We start from the raw sequence: 17,368 nt of genomic DNA, 5'->3' as shown, positions 1-17,368 counted from the left end.
CAATGCGTGATTTACACTGTTTACCTGGGTTGATAAATAATGAAGTAATGGTTAATCTATGTGTAAAATATACTTACCCTTTGCCTGTTGTACTTTGTGTGTTTTATTGTATTTGATGGGAAATAATGAACTTTATTTAATTTGTTTTATGTGTTGTATGTTTAAAGGTTTTTCACCTTCCTTGTTACTGGTCAAATAAATTGAAGAATGAGTGAAATCCTGAGTCTGATCAAGTCCTTCCCTTTTCAAGTGTGGGAAGCCATGATGTGTTAAAATACACTTGACAATATTTGTGGTAAACTGCAACTTTCCTGGGAAATGCATCCATTTTAAACCATTTTGTATTATAAAGAAGCACTTTATTTGTGTTCCAACTTATTTTATAGCTAGCTACTAATGAGTAGCAATTGAGAACCAGACAATGTTTTTGATAAAAGGCACTTCCCTGAGAATTGAACTTAATAAATGTGAAAAAGACACTTTAATGTCTCCGTTTGTCATTCTGTATAGCAAAGCAGATGAGAGTGGACCATGATCAGAAACCCGATTAGAAATCATTATGGATAAAATCGAATCGTTTTGAATCGAAAATCTTTTAGAATTGAAAATCGATTTTGAATCGAATCGTGGCCTCAAGAATCTAATCGAATTGAATCGTGCGATGGTAAAAGATTCCCACCCCTACTTCTTAACCATCAGGAATCAACGGTGAGAAGAAGGGTCGGTCACAGTTTATTTTGATGGTCCCTTTTAAACATTCTGTAGACTATAAGTAACTTTGCAACTACATGTCAACTAATTAATACTTGTGACAAAATATGTGGATATAAAAACATGTAGGCTATACAACTAAATAAACAATCTCTTAAATATTTTCTAATTTCACTAAACATTTCATTAAGTTTCGTTGACATTTTATAACACATGGACCTTTATTTTGATTAAAATGGCTTATGTCTGCTATCGGCTCATTTTGTAAATGTAAGCAACTAATTTAAGACGCACAAACTGAGTGCCGGTGCGATGAGACGTACATGCTCGGCCAGATTCAGCTCGACATTCAAGTCATTAAACATTTTCAATATTAATATACTGTAAAGCTGCTGCTTTAAAGTAATACATATTGTATAATCTATTATATATTATTTAGAGGTGTAAAGAGTACTTGAAAACCATACTTGAATAAAAGTACATGCCTTACAGCAAACAAATTACTCCATTAGTTACAAGTAACCAGTTCCAATACGACTTGAGTAAGTCTTCGAGCATCTGATGTTAGCAGTAGTTCAGTAGTTACTAATTACATTTATTCAAATTCTTTACACCACTGATACTATAGATCTGAGAATGTCCTAAAATTGACAGTTTTTATGATGTTGAGTTTTTGTATTTCTACTGTGGTTTGTGGGTGTGGGGGACAGGTTGAGCATTATTTAATTTCTTTTGTTTTGTATATTTGTAGTGTATGTTTGTTTTGTAAGGTTGTTGTGTTTTGTGTTGTATTATTATTATTCCGTTTACGTTTTTAGGACCCCCTTGAAAATTAGATGTTACATTAATGTATCCCATAATACTTACCGACTTGTATCCCATAATACTCACCGACTCGTATCCCATAATACTCACCGACCCGCATCCCATAATACTCACCGACCCGTATCCCATAATACTCACCGACCCGTATCCCATAATACTCACCGACCCGTATCCCATAATACTCACCGACCCGTATCCCATAATACTAAATTTGCTCATGGTTTCTGAATAATGTTCAGGCCCATTGCGTTATCAGTTCTCATGATGAATTTGCAGCAATTTCTTTCATTAATTTTCATGTACTCCTTTTATAAGTGTAAAGTCCAGGGGTCAGAAAGTAAAAGTCCTGCCATATGTTTATTCCACTAATTACTTCTATCTCCGGGCTGAAAAACTGCTAATTAGCAAATCCAGGTTATTGGGAAAAAAACACTTTTACTTTTCTGAACCTGGACTTTACACCTCTGACTCTTTGTGTTTGTGTTGCAGGAATCTGAGGTGACGTGATTTACACGTTTCACAGAACAATCATTAAACTCTCTGTGACTCCGTTTCTCACAAATGATGATCTGATCACAACAACTGCATCTGTCTTTACACTATTACTGTTTCAAATATAATTAGATTTGTTTTGCCGTTTATACTTCCTCTAAGTCAGGGGTCACCAAACTAAGGCCCGCGGGCCGACTCAGGCCCGCCACCCCCCTTTGACTGGCCCCCCAGCCACTCTGCCCCCCATTACTTGAACTTATGAGGCAATCCTCAAAAGTCATCATTGCCTATTTTTTTTATTTCTTTTTTGGAAAATAATAACATGTCTGCATCTGGTATTTTGTTGATTTTATTTTAGTTAAAAAAATATATTTAGTTATAAAAGTAATTTGCCGAATTTTCGTCACCCGACATGCTCGAGATAAAGTGACAGACGCGCGCGCAAATAACTGTCAGTGTCCGCAAAATGGCTAGCGTTAAACGGAAAATTGATCGAGAGTGCAGAGTTTTTAAAGAACAGTGGACCAAAGATTATTTTTTTGTTCAGTGTAAGGACCGTGCCGTTTGTATGATATGTAAAGAAAGTGTGGCGGTTTTCAAAGAATATAATCTGCGTCGTCACCACGAAACCCGCCACAAAGAGTATGCTAGCTTGCGAGGGCAAGCAAGAGAAGACAGGATTCGGGGAATGAAAGGCGGACTGGCTGCACAACAGAATCTATTCCTTCGGCAAACTCAGGTCAACCAGGCTGCTGTCCGAGCTAGCTATAAGGTAGCTCACCTACTAGCTACCCATGGAAAGCCGTTCACTGATGGGGACTTTGTTAAAGAATGCATGCTTGCTGTGGCCGAGGTGGTGTGTCCCGACAAGAAGGATGCACTCAACGTGGTGAGTCTCTCCGCAACTACAATGACCAGGCGAATCGAAGATTTGGGGGACAACGTGTATGACCAGCTGAATAAGAAAGCGTCAGAATTCGAGTTTTTTGCTTTGGCCATGGATGAGAGCAATGACGTGCAGGACACAGCACAACTGCTCATTTTTATTCGTGGAGTTAGCGCAAGCTTTGAAGTGTCTGAGGAGCTGGCAGCTCTAAAAAGTCTCAAAGGTACTACAACAGGAGAGGATATTTTTGTCCAAGTGTGCAAAACAATGGAAGAGTTGAATCTACACTGGTCCAAACTGGCCAGCATCACTACGGATGGCGCACCTAGTATGGTTGGCACAACGAGGGGGCTAGTAGGGCGCTTGAACAGCGAATTCGCGGAACGAGGTCTCACCCCCCCACTACAAGTCCACTGTCTGATTCACCAGCAAGCACTATGCTGCAAAGTTCTTAACTGGGCATCTGTCATGAAGGTGGTTGTGCACTGTGTCAACTACATCCGAAAACATGGGCTGAAACACAGACAGTTCCAGGCATTTCTCTCCGAGCTTGAGTCTGCCTACGAGGATGTGCTGTACTACTCAGAAGTCCGATGGTTAAGCCGAGGCAGAGTGATGCGCCGTTTCTATGACCTGTTACCCGAAATCAACACCTTCCTGCAGTCTAAAGGTGAAACGGTACGAGCGCTGACCGAGCCAGAATGGATATGGGACCTCGCGTTTTTAACTGATGTGACTGAAATGTTGAACCAGCTTAACGTGCAGCTCCAAGGCAAAGGGAAGCTTATCAGTGACATGTATTCCCACATCAAAGCGTTCGAGGTTAAACTAGTGCTGCTTGTGCGACAGGTCCAAAAGCTGGACTTCACGCATCTCCCTGCCACCCAAAGCTACCGCGCTGAGAAACCAGCTGTCCCGTTCCCAGTCGAAAAGTGCAAGGATGCACTGGAAATGCTGCGGGGAGAGTTCAGTGCGCGCTTTCGTGAGCTTCATGTCAACGGTAAAGGAATACGGTTGTTCCAGAACCCCTTTGCTGCCGACATAAATGATGCACCTCCCTCTCTTCAGTTTGAACTAGCCGAGTTGCAGAATTGTGATATCCTTAAAGACGCGTTCAAGCCTGACAGTCTCAATGAGTTCTATGCTGCGCTCCCAGAGGAAACCTACCCAAACATCAAACAGCATGCAATGAAGATGACCACAGTTTTTGGCAGCACCTACATCTGTGAGCAAACCTTTTCACGCATGAAGCAAACCAAGAATGCAACAAGGAACAGACTCACAGATAAACACTTGCATCAGACCTTGAGACTGGCTACCACTAGCCTGCAACCAGACATTGAACTTCTCACCAGCCAGAAGCAAGCACACAGTTCACACTGATACAGTAAGTAAGCACACTGATTTGAACAATTACTGATTTGAATTGCTATAAATATGAAATATGAAGGCTCTTTTAATTTGCTACATATTTTGTAAAATTGTGTCACAGAGAAAAGCAGACAGCAGCACGTCTTGCTATTTACTGAATATGGTGCTTCTTGTGTTGAATTTGTCATCCCTCCATGCCAGGGCTCCAGAAGGCACCCTGAAGTGAGGAGAGGAGATGTCTGTTGCTGACCCCATCCCAAAGACAGCACAATTAATCAACCAGTACAAATACAGCTCACCTATACTACTGATTTTGATTACCATTATTGTTGTGCTTTAGTTTTGAGCCTACTGCTCATTTAATTTTCACCTTGACCTAAAAAATGTTTACTGAACATGCTCACCTGGATAGACATAAGAGCTGGCTAGTTGTTCTATTACTCATGTTATTATAATTTTTTTATAAATGTTATAAATGTTTTTTTTATTATTCATTTATTTATTTTATTGGCCTATTTATTTTATATTTGACATTTATTAAGTGCTGCACAGAATTATTATTAATATTATTATTAATATCAACAGGCCAACATATAATTTTTCACTCACCTTTGCCAGTGTCAATCACCTCAACTAGGCAGATGTTTCTTATCTTGACAGCATTGATGTTATTTTTATTAGAAAATAAATAAATGGAATATCTGTGATATTTCAAATTAAAACAAAGTGTGAAGACTCAATTACTACTTTTCCAAATCACTAGTAAAGATAAACAAAAATGTGCCAGGAATCAAGTGTTGATATAGTAGTTTGGATATAGTAGTGGGGATGGCTGTGCCAGTTTAGTAATCTCTACTACACAATGAGGCCTCTGGTGGTCATTTTCGTCTGGGTCATACAATTCTATGTTATATAGCTGACCCGGCCCCGGCCACCCCATCACAGTCAGTAATGTGGCCCCCAGAGAAAAAAGTTTGGTGACCCCTGCTCTAAGTGATCTTTAATGAGTAATACTGTCTAATACTGTAGATTATCAAAGAATGCTTTAATTATTTATTGTCACATGTTTATTTCTCTGTATGTCTCTGTCTGTCCTCATGAATAAAGTTTTATCACTCTGAGATTTCAAGAGTCTCTAATTGTTTTATTAAATTTAATATGTCACACACACAGTTCCCATAAATTAGGGTGAGGTTGCCAAATCAGCAGATTGGGCCTGAGGACAGACTGACCAGATCTGAGAACCCTGTTCTGAGTGGGCCAGAACGGGACCGCCATCATCAGATGTCTCACTTTGTCCGTCTGTACTCGGAGCAGAACCGCTGAGAGCAGTCAGATCAGCGAAGGCATAAAGGCTGGTCCTGGGTCACTCCTGCACCAGAGCATCCTCTCCCAGAGGCAACGAAGGAGACCGGGAGAACCAGAGCGGGCAATGCGTAGTCATGCTCGAAGCAAACAGATCCACTTCCACTCGGCCGAACCTCTGCCACATGAGGCTTGCCACTTGAGGGTGTAGTGCTCTTGGTCAGTGCCCAAAGGAGGACAGCCCTCGCCAGCCTGCACACACACTTATAGCGCACGATAACGCATGCAGCACTTACCAGTCGTGTGAAGCGAGTGTTGGTAACATAGACAAGCATTAATCACATGAAGTGAGGCCGACCATGGAGAGAGAGCGGAGCCAGTTTTCTTAAACCCAATCCCCACTATCATGCAGAGAGAGATGGGAAAACCCCGTCAGCTGACTCTATAACCCAAGCCAGTTGGCCTAGCTCTAAAACAGCCATAAGGATTTACTCTTACATGAGCTCTCATTCACACAATATTGTTCAGCTCAACATTTCCAGTTGGGCTGACAAGAGTAGAGTAATTAGTCATGCTAAATAGTGTTGGTAGCATGAAGTGCCACAAACCTGTAATGTTTTTTTCTCTTTGTTTATCTACAGAAATGTGGTTTGATCTGCTGGGGGGATAAACAGCTTCTGCTGGATGTTTGTGGTCATTGTGTGTGTCCGAGTTTGTGGCTGAAGCATTTCCCCCCCCCCAGATAGTATGATAAACTCCTGCACGTGCGCTTTAAGAGTGCATGCTTTCACTGCGTGATATTATAATGCACAGTTTATATAACAAGCTTATAATTGTCTGTTTCTATTGATTGCATCTGCAAAGTAGTTATTCACATATCAATATCTATATCTGCACTGGACATTAACGGATTATTTTCAAAGCATTTAGTTTGATTAATGTGATAATTCTGCATATGGATATTGTATAATTCATACTGAGTTATACATAAAATAAACGAACCAGCACATTTTAACCTCTGAAAGTGTATCGTCTATCTGTCTGTAATTTAAAGCTTGGTTGGTTTTACAACCATAGGCTGCACAATGCTGACATTATTTTCAATGAAAACTAAATGATTTAGTGTGAGTGATGAATATGTTAATCGTTCCAAGATGGCGGACTTGTGGACGCATGTTGAATATGGCATCTACTGTATGTGTACATATCCATACTTTGAATACCCAAAAAAATTCAAGATACGTTGAAAACATTTCATAGCTACTTACAGTATTTCATGTATTATACACTGTTTTCCCTGAACATCAGCATGATTGCAAATGTAATATTGATTGTATACAAGTTAAAGGGTAAGTTCGGTATTTTACACTTAAAGCCCTGTTTACAGATCGTATCTGATGAAATAGAACGGTTAAGATTAAAATTTGGACACATGCTGCTGTCCCGAGAATTTTAGCTTCATTTTCCACACCCCACCCCACCGCACAATGGTTGTCTATGTACACTGGAAGATTCCTTCCTAAAAACACATTAAACTTTCGTTTACAAAGATGTGAAACACACCGAGTGGTCAGGGGTGTTCACTGATATGTGCACTCAAAAATCGCTGAAAAAGATGCTTTCCAACAGGTTTTATCGTAGTTTTTGTCCAACTCCATTGACTTGTATTGAATGTGCTGTGTGAGGTACGGTATTCCTCCGCCGCTTCTTCTTCTGCTTCTTCTGTATTCAATGAAATGCCAGTGGTTTGCTTGCAATTGGCAAAGGTGCATTATCGCCAACAACTGGTGTCTATTCTCAACGGAAGAATCTGGGTGTGACGCGTTTGGCAAAATAGGTCCACAAAAGCGAAGTAAACCTAAAATTCTCGGGACAGCAGCATGTGTCCAAATTTTAATCTTAACCGTTCTATTTCATCAGATACGATCTGTAAACAGGGCTTTAAGTGTAAAATACCGAACTTGTCCTTTAACATCGAGTTACATTTTAGACACGATATTTTATTTTTCACAACTAATTGTTCTGTAGCGCCCCCTACCTGTCTTGTATTTATATAGGACAGTGCAACAGATTCATTAACTATTTGCCAAACCGATGTTGAAGTTAGTCACTAAATGAAATACTTTTCTTTTAGAAAGTTAGTCCGCATTTAACTATAGCCCAGTCACACAAGGTTAATTTGTCAAAAATAAACTCTTTTGAAAGTAACAAAATATAAAAGGACTTAATAGGAACAACAAAATAAATTAGTCAAAATAGCTCAAATGGTCTATTTGTTCAGAATCAGATTTCATGTAAAATCACAAATTGACTAAAATCACACTGATATTGAAATATATCAGGAGACAAAATTATTGAATTTGTTTGTCACACATTTACTTGAGATGAAATGTTAAAAATAACGCCGAGTATCAAAATATCACTCTGAAAAATCAGTTTTTAAGCACTGAATAACACCATATAAACGAATATGAAACACCGTCAGCACACACACACACCAGTTATTCACAACACACACCGTTGTAGGCCTGAGACTGACGTACCTTAGAAACGACACACTGGCTCTTCACTCTCCTGAGCGGGAAAAACAAACGCACACAAATGTACCTGAATTCCGTTGTGGAGCAATAAGTGACTCAGCTGCACTGTAGAAATCTCCGGGAAATCTTCCTCCGGTGCGCGGCTCTCTCTGAAGACGAGGCACAGTCTCCTCCGGCCAGCAAACTCCCGATTCTCCCGTTAAACTGAGCACTCTCTGGTCCTCACGCAGATCAACAAACAACAACTAACGCGAGTGTCTTCAGTCTTTGATTCTGTCACCAGTTATCTTTAGAATAACTTGAAACATTGTCTATTGACGATTTGCACCGCAAAATAATGAAGAAAGGCAACATTTATTAAAAACTTGTGTTTTACACACACACACATGCACAATTAGTTTTTTAATCAGATCGACCACTCACGTTACACAAAACACCGGTGAAGGCGGGACTTAACACTCATAAACCAATAAAATAAAGAGAGACCTAACTTGTAGGTTAAAACCACGTTTTTCACATGTGTATATCAATCAAACTTGATATATGATCTGCGCTCTTAAAGGAACACACAAACCTTTATACATCAATATAATGAGATGTATATTTCATTCACATTTTAGCTCTGGCCTAGAATAAATCAAACAAAAATAAATACATTGAAAGAAACCCATTACCGGTATAATTATATTCTACTGGGTTACAGTTCCAATCAGAAGAGCAGTTGTGTGTCTCCCAGCTGAATGTTTGTTACTGAATGAATCTGAGTCATGTGAGTCAATGATCCAATGACCTGTTAATACTGTAAATACAGTCATTGCTTCGTTCTTGACTCAATCAGCCGTTTTGAAAGAATCAGATGAATGAATGATTCAATGACTCACTCATTAAAACAGTGACTTGCTGCCACCTACTGGCGGATGGAGTTTCATGTTTAAATTATGAGTAATTTTTTAAAAACATTTCATGTTTTAGTATTCAATATTTTATATTCATAACATTAATATCATTGCATTATTTATGGAATTGCACATTTATGCTAAATCTGAGCTGCATTAATCAGTCTGTGTAAATCCTACATCTAAATACCTTCTCAGATGCTGCTTTTGTGCCAATTTGTGTATACAAATAAGCATATGTACATATAAACATATATGTGTATACTTGTCAGTACAAAATGATATTGAGATATGATTTTTTGGTCAATATTGCACAGCCCGAGTCAGAGGATTTACAGCTCACAGCACTAAATGACACATCTGTAGATACTAATCTCCAATCCAACTCTCATGCAACATTTACTCTGCTATTAGTTTTCATACAGGCCCAGAAATGTAAGATCAGCAAAAGCTTGTTGACTCTCGTGATGTTAAAGGAGACGGATGTGTGAACGGACACTGTGACTGAGCTCACAGCCAGATTAATATCACAGTTCACTCATTGGTGAGTTCAATATTTGCTTCTCCTGTTTTATATTTCAATGACCACAAACTGTAATTAACCATTTTACTTTTGTGTTTGTTCCGTTGTTTTATGTTACTCATTTCAAGTACTTAAAACTATTTACTTAAGCAAAAAAAAAAAAACTTTTAATCTGAGATGAACTGTTTATTCTTCAGCCGCGCTTTATTCTAGAGGTGCACACATATCCCGGTGTGTGTGTGATCTCAGCATCAGTGTGTGTGATCTCAGCATCAGTGTGTGTGATCTCGGCATCAGTGTGTATGATCTCAGCATCAGTGTGTGTGATCTCAGCATCAGTGTGTATGATCTCAGCATCAGTGTGTGTGATCTCAGCATCAGTGTGTGTGATCTCAGCATCAGTGTGTGTGATCTCAGCATCAGTGTGTGTGATCTCAGCATCAGTGTGTGTGATCTCAGCATCAGTCTCTCTCTACCTCTGGAGGTGGAATATCAGGATAAAAACACCTACAGCTGTGTGCTGAACAATCCCATCAGCAACCAGACCACACATCTGGACATCCACACACTCTGCCACAAATGTGCAGGTACGACAGCGCTGATATTAGTGTTTATTGACTGATCTGATCTCAGTTTGATGTGTTTATTCCTCAGACTCTGTTGTGGTCCTACTGAAGCTGTGATCTGATTGGTCCTCTCTGCTCTGGTGGGCGTGGCTACTGTCATTATTGTGGTTTATGACATCAGATCCAGAAGAGCTGAACGAGATCAAGCACATGTTCACACATCAGGTACATGATTGATGATGTCATTTATCACAAACTGATTTTGCATGTATATTATCTGTGAGATTTACTAATTTATGGCTTTTTATGTTTATCATTTTCAGGAAGTATCGAAATCTAAAGCAAACGCTGAACTTTAAAGGTTCTTAAAGTGTGTTTTTTGTTCTTCTAGTGTTTTTTTCATAATGAATAGTAAATACTGATGATCATTCGAGTTCGTGCTCTCTTTCAGTGTCAGATTTGATCAGTGTCACTTTATTGTTTATATTTCTCTCAGATACAAAAATTTTTTTAATAAAGAGACACACAGATCTCACTTTACTACTGCTGTATATTTGCTGTATGTATTTGCTTGCCTTTATCAATAAAGTTTTCTCACTCTGAGGTTCAAGAGTCTCTCCATGTTTTATTACATTATGTTGAGCGCCCCCTGGAGGAATACTAACTTTATGTATTTTAACAATTTCTGCACTACTCCACATAGGCTATAAAACTTAACATTATTTTAAACATTGGTTCTCACTCACTAAAGCAATAGTTTTATTTTGTTTGCATTTATTAAATTACTTTAGTATATCTGCAAGTTTTTCTAATGTAAATCTTGTACATTCATTATGTATCGACCAGTCTCTATTATCCCGTTTCCATCTGAACGCTGCCGGTTCTCGTGCCGGAGCTGGACTTCAGTCTGCCGTCATGCATTTCACTCATAGCCTAAAGAAGCAGTGACTGACTCCATAACCTGGCCATAAACAAACTGTGAACAGCTCTGCGGAAATATTTTATCACACAAAGTGTTTAGATTTAGTATCTTTCCCAATAAAATGATTTATTTTATGCAAGGCATCAGGCGTTTTCCATGACGTGAAAAGACTGAAGCAACACTCGTTTAGGTTGTGTCCCTGTATGCTTTGCTTAAAAATAAATGATTTACAGCAAAGTAATGATCTTATGCATAAAATAAAATGTACACAAACCTGTATTGTACTGAAGATATGCAACAATTTAATGGTGGTGAGATCTGCTCTCTCCTGAAGAGGATGCAAAAATCCTGTGATAACTCAACAGCTGGGTTGTTACATTTAACCCAGGAGCTGGGTAACACTAGATAGAACTACCCAAATGCTGAAAAAAATAACCTGAATCAAATATTATACAATTTATTACTAAACTTCAGAAATTTTCAGTATGGAAAAAACCCTTGGTGGTTCTGCTGGGCCCTTATCGTCTTAACTATAACACTCGTGGGATGATGTGGGAACACTAACAAGGGCGATAAAGACTGCAGTTTCTAACATCAGTCACCAAGTCACCTCGAGACCAGGGGTTTTACTTTCACTGCTGCTCTCACTAGCTTGCCTCCATTACACTCGCCCCCCATAACCTCATTCTCAATCGGGTCACGGCACCAAATGTTACTGGTCCTACTCGACTTGCTCGAGGCAAGATTTGAACTGGGGTTTCTGGAATTGGAGGAGGGCGCATTAACAAGTGTGTTAATGACAGCAGTCTCTAGTGCATCTCTTGAGATCCGGTCACACCAGTGGCGGGCCGTGCATTTCACACCTAGGCCTTCAGTGATGTCCACCCTGAATTAATAACCTTTAATAGTGTAGCAGCGCACGCACATACTCTCTATAATTGTTGTGAAATTCCTGTTTTTATTTTGCACCGGCAGTTATAGGGTTAATGCGGTGAGTTCGGGAAAGGCCGGGTAGAGAGAAACGAGCGAGTGAGTTCGGCTTTTGTGTAGCTACAGTGGTTCTTGCGTTCCGATTATAAATTCAGAAACGGATCATCCCTGTCTTATCCTTCAATGGCTACAAGTATTAATGTTTGAAAAAAAGAAGTTGTTTCGATCCTAAATTTACAAGAAAAATTAGGAAGAAAATCATATTCAGCACGGACAAAAACGGGGGAAAAAATGCATTATAGCTACTCTCCAAAACTGATTATTTTTTACACAAAATCCATCCTAATTTCTTTCCTCAAAAAGACTTGATTACTTGGTTGTACAGGTTGTCTGTGCTTTTCAGTCCCAGCAACCTTTTCTATCGCCATCGAGGCTAATGTGCTGAAAGTCGAGTCTGTCCCGTCGTATTTCTGTCATAAGTTTTAATTGGCTTTAGTGCTGAGAGTGTCCGCTCGACAGAAGCAGAAACGTTAAACAGGGAAAACACCGCAAAACATGACGATGTGTAACGTTACAGCCGACACAAGCTCTCACACAGATTTTTGAACGATATCAATGAGATCAGCGGGACTTTTGCCTTCAAAATCAGTCCTGGCATAACTTTACATTACAGTCCGTTCTGTTTTTACCCGGACAGATCGATAGAGATCCGTGACTCTGCGTAAGCTGGATAAGGGATTTTTTCCGGTAGGTTTGAACCTGCTGGTGGTCGAGGAAGGAAAGAAACATTAATTTGTGGGTTGAAAAACTATTATATCTACAGGAATATATTTTAGTTTACACAGTTCGCTACTGATGCGGTTAGCTATCTCTGACTACCAGTAATAATACGCACTCTGACCATCCAATCAAAGGGCGTGAAAATGCTTACGTTATTGTCCGCCTGCTAGATGGCCCCGGTGCAGTCAACTCGAAATCTGATTGGCTTATTAAATCTGACTGATTATCTGATTGGTTAAAGCAACAGTTTCATTGCCATTCATTAAGCTACAGGCGCCCGCACTATCGATTCTGAAGGCCTCGAGGCAGACATATTTGACCCTGGCAACACATGATGACTGAAATATGATTGGATAAAAGCACTAAAATAAATATACACTACTGGAAGCAGCGCAACCAAGAGAAAAGCTATGAAATTATGAGAACGGACTATTGGGAATAATTTAATACTCATTCATAAAAAAAAAATATTAAAGTGCAAGTCAGTGATTCTCATAGTGTTTAGGCCAGCAGAGAAGGCCTTGCTGGCCCTGACGGCCCACCACTGGGTCACACTCACCCCCTCCAAACCTCACTCCCATCCAGGTCTCTAGTGTGTCTATTGAGATCAGGTCACACTTGTCCCCTTAAACTTCACTCCCATCCGGGTCACGATACCAAATGTAACCGGTCCTACTCCTGCTTCGAGCAAGTTTTGAACCAGCGTTTCCAGCATTGGAGGAGGGCGCGCTAACAAGGACACTAAAGACCGCAGCTGACCTCTACTAACTCTTACTAGTTGGCCTCCTTTACACTGTGAGACTAAAATCAGTCGAATAGTTCTGTTCGTTTAGTAGTCCTAACCCAGAAAAAAAAAAAATTGAGCCTTGCGTTGTCACATAGAAAAGTTTTTCTTTTTTTTGTGAAATGGTGCTTGTGGCGAACATTACTTGAAAACTTTTTATTTTTATTTTTTATTAAATGACACCCAGCTGTGCCATCATAATAATAACAATTTGTTACATTTATATAGCACTTTTCTGGGTACTCAAAGCGCTTTACATACAACGGGGAAATCTCCTCAACCACCACCAATGTGCAGCTCCACCTGGATGATGATGCGACGGCAGCCATATTGCAGAACGCGAGTTACCAGTTTATTGGTGGAGAGGAGACGAAGTGATGAAGACAATCAGTATATACTGTATATATATATGGGGACAGGGGCCAATAGGCAAATTTGAAATGAGGTCACCGGTATTTTTCAGAGTTGAACTGCATGAAATAATTGCCTAATATAGTATTGACTCTTCTTTGGTGCTGCAGAGATATTGCACAGCACCAAGATTAAACTGACCTTCTCATCTGAGATGCCTCAGCCGTCTGGTGGATGCTCATCATTGCCCAAAAATATTTGAGATGACCAATCGAATCAAAGAATTATCGAATAATAATATTGTGATAATCCTGGAAATTGTACCTCAAACGTGCTGGAGTAGCCTAACAACGGATCCTGCAGATCATCAGTAAGTGCTTTGTTCTAATCGCGATATGAAATGGTGTCTGTAAACTGCAAAAGACTGTTTAAATTTGAATCGCGTTTCTGTGTTTGAATGAATGCACGGCATATGCATGTTGTTTACTACAGCTCGCGCGTGTCTGTGTGTGAATGAATATCGCTTTTAGCAAACTATCTATATTGCCAACTGAGATAAAACTGAGTAAAAATCGACTGAATACGTTGAAATAAAATGTCTTTGTATAAGCAACATATTAAACTGCAAATTAACATTTATGCCCTAATATATATTATAAAAGACGATATGTTACAGACGAAATATGAAAGACAACATTTCGTTTTGGATAGATTATAAAGTTTTTACTGCCACATCAAAACCTAATTTACAAGGTGCAAACACAATCTTAAAATATCAATATAAGCCTTCTCTTTAAATTATTTTTGTGTTTTATTAGTGACAAATTTGGGGAGAGGATAGCCTACATAATCCAAAACCCATACATATTGCAAAACTTTCTGAAAATACGAATGAGCATTAACTGCACAATTACTAGAAATGTTTACCTTGGATATTATACAATTTGCAAGCATAGGCCTACACAGTTTGTGGAAAAATAAACTTTTTTTCAAGATGTTTCCAACTCTGAACCAATTCTGTAGTAATATATATATATATATATATATATATATATATATATATGTGTGTGTGTGTGTGTGTGTGTGTGTGTGTGTATGTATATATATGTGTGTGTTGTCTTTGCATTCTTTCTTGTGGCTCAGTGACACCTATGAAATGCTCATTAGTATGCAACATTAGCAGGTCTTTGTCTCCAGGTGTGAATGAGGACATTATTCATGACCTTGTTGGATCATTCACGCCCACCTGCATATTGCCTTTCCAAACAAAGTGTCTTACAAAATTTAAATCAATCTATTGTTTAATGTGAACGATTAGCCCGGATGATTTTCAGATCATTTTGAAGTAAACACTTTAGCCGACAACATCCATTAGTCAAAAGTATTGTGGGAATATGTGAAGTTGGTCGTTTGTGGTCTTATATCAGACAATTTAAGTTTGAGTTTTTTGAATAACCACGCATAAATAATATTCTCTCAAAAATGCAAACATGTACATACATGTTGCTCACATATTATGATAGCCATGTTCATGCTAAATAGAGTGTAATTACACCTTTGCCATTAATATATTTTATAAGCAACTGAAAAAAATACAAATATCAGGGCATGTCAAAACATCTCAAGGACCCCAAAAACACCTTAGACCCCAGAGGGTTAAATTAACAATTACATTTACAGGTTACTGTATGTTTGTATTAATGTTCACTCTTGAATTTTGTTGTAAAAACTCAGGAAAACATTATACTTGTGATTTAGTGGTTTTTGCATCAAAATGGACGCCACAATGGCTTTTCTCTGTTTTATCTGTACAAACATCTGTGTGTGTGGTTTGATCTGTCGGTGGATGAACAGCTTCTGCTGGATCTGTCGTCTCTGTGTGTGTCGGTAGTTTGTGTCTGAAGCGTTTCTTCATTTTCTCTCCTGCTAATAAGAAGCTCACACTCTTCCACTCAAAACATCTTTACACTGAAATAAAGTGAATCCATCAACAGTCAAATGAGAGGCACAGGTCAGAGGTCAAATATGATTGACAGGTCACAGCACTAAATAACACACAGATATCTAACCCAATATTTCACTCTTCTGCTGTTAGTTTTCATTCAGGGCCAGAATTCATTTGAAAATGTAAGATCAGCAAAAGCTTGTTGATTTCCGTGATGTTAAAGGAGACGGATGTGTGAGCGGAAACTTTTCGCTATCAATCTTCTCAACCACCACCAATGTGCAGCATCCCCCTGGATGATGCGACGGCAGCCATATTGCGCCAGAACGCTAAACATGCCCCTCAAAAGGTCTGTGCACGGCCCTGGTGTGGTTACACGTGGTCTGCGGTTGTGAGGCTGGTTGGATGTACTGCCAAATTCTCTGAAACACCTTTGGAGACGGCTTATGGTAGAGAAATGAACATTCAATTCACGGGCAACAGCTCTGGTGAACATTCCTGAAGTCAGCATGCCAACCGCACGCTCCCTCAAAACTTCTGACATCTGTGGCATTGTGCTGTGTGATGAAACTGCACATTTTAGAGTGGCCTTTTATTGTGGGCAGCCTAAGGCACACCTGTGCAATAATCCTGCTGTCTAATCAGCCTCTTGATACGCCACACCTGTGAGGTGGATGGATTATCCCGGCAAAGGAGAAGTGCTCACTAACACAGATTTATGAACAATATTTGAGAGGAATAGACCTTTTGTGAACATAGAAAAAGTCTTAGATCTTGAGGGCAAAAAATGAGGGCAAAAACAAAAGTGTTGTGTTTAAGATTTTGTTCAGTGTATATTGAAACGATTTATCCATTATCTATAAGAGGTTCAAGAATCACTTTGCCCTGAAGAAGACCACTGTTTGGTCGAAACATGTTGGCTCGTGTATTTTAAAATGACCTAAGCCATATTCAATAAAGGCTTTTTAACTTTATCCTTCTCATTTAAAATTTGACTGAGTGCCTGGGACCTGTATTTAGATTTATCCATTATGTTCTTGAATCACAACAGCCTCTATGCCCACCAGGCTCACATGTGCAGTCACTTTAGTCGATGCTTTGTTGTTAAAGTGAACTTCTGTTTTCCTCTGGTTCTCTGGCCTCAACCACAGCCTGAACCCTTTCGGCGGTTGGGCCAAAACGGCATCTCGCAACTGCAATCTACAATCAATTGCCAGAGATTGAGTTATAAACTCAAGCATTTCTTATATTTTTTCAAGACCAAATCTTACATGCAAATCTTAAGTCTTATTTGATTTCAACTGAATAAATCAGATTTACAGGCTACTGTTCTTAACTTGACTATTTTAGCAACATGGCAAAAATGATGAAAGTCATTCACTAAATGTAGAGCGTAAGCAGCTCGTTTTGTGAGTCAAAGTGAAACCTGCTGTGGTCTGATTTATCTACATCTAATGTGGTTTGACCTGTTAGTGGACAAACAGCTTCAACATCTGACTTTCACTCCATACAAAAAATCGTTACAGTTAAATAAAATTAAT

The 17,368-nt window shown here is 39.1% G+C and overlaps 1 long non-coding RNA gene across 1 annotated transcript in view; it reads right to left on the bottom strand.

The window, feature by feature from the left end:
- The window catches only part of LOC306988028, a 40,693-nt gene extending 32,189 nt beyond the window's left edge, over positions 1 to 8,504 (bottom strand). The window contains exon 1 of the long non-coding RNA XR_013795305.1: positions 8,134 to 8,504. This is a non-coding gene — a long non-coding RNA (uncharacterized lncRNA). The remainder of the gene's footprint in view (positions 1 to 8,133) is intronic.
- Between the last annotated feature and the right edge of the window lie 8,864 nt (positions 8,505 to 17,368).

Source organism: Phoxinus phoxinus (genome assembly GCF_949152265.1).
Source record: "Phoxinus phoxinus genome assembly, chromosome: 20".
NCBI lineage: Eukaryota > Metazoa > Chordata > Actinopteri > Cypriniformes > Leuciscidae > Phoxinus > Phoxinus phoxinus.
The sequence above is the reverse complement of the archived record's forward strand: the minus strand, read 5'-3'. Positions and strand labels throughout refer to the sequence as shown.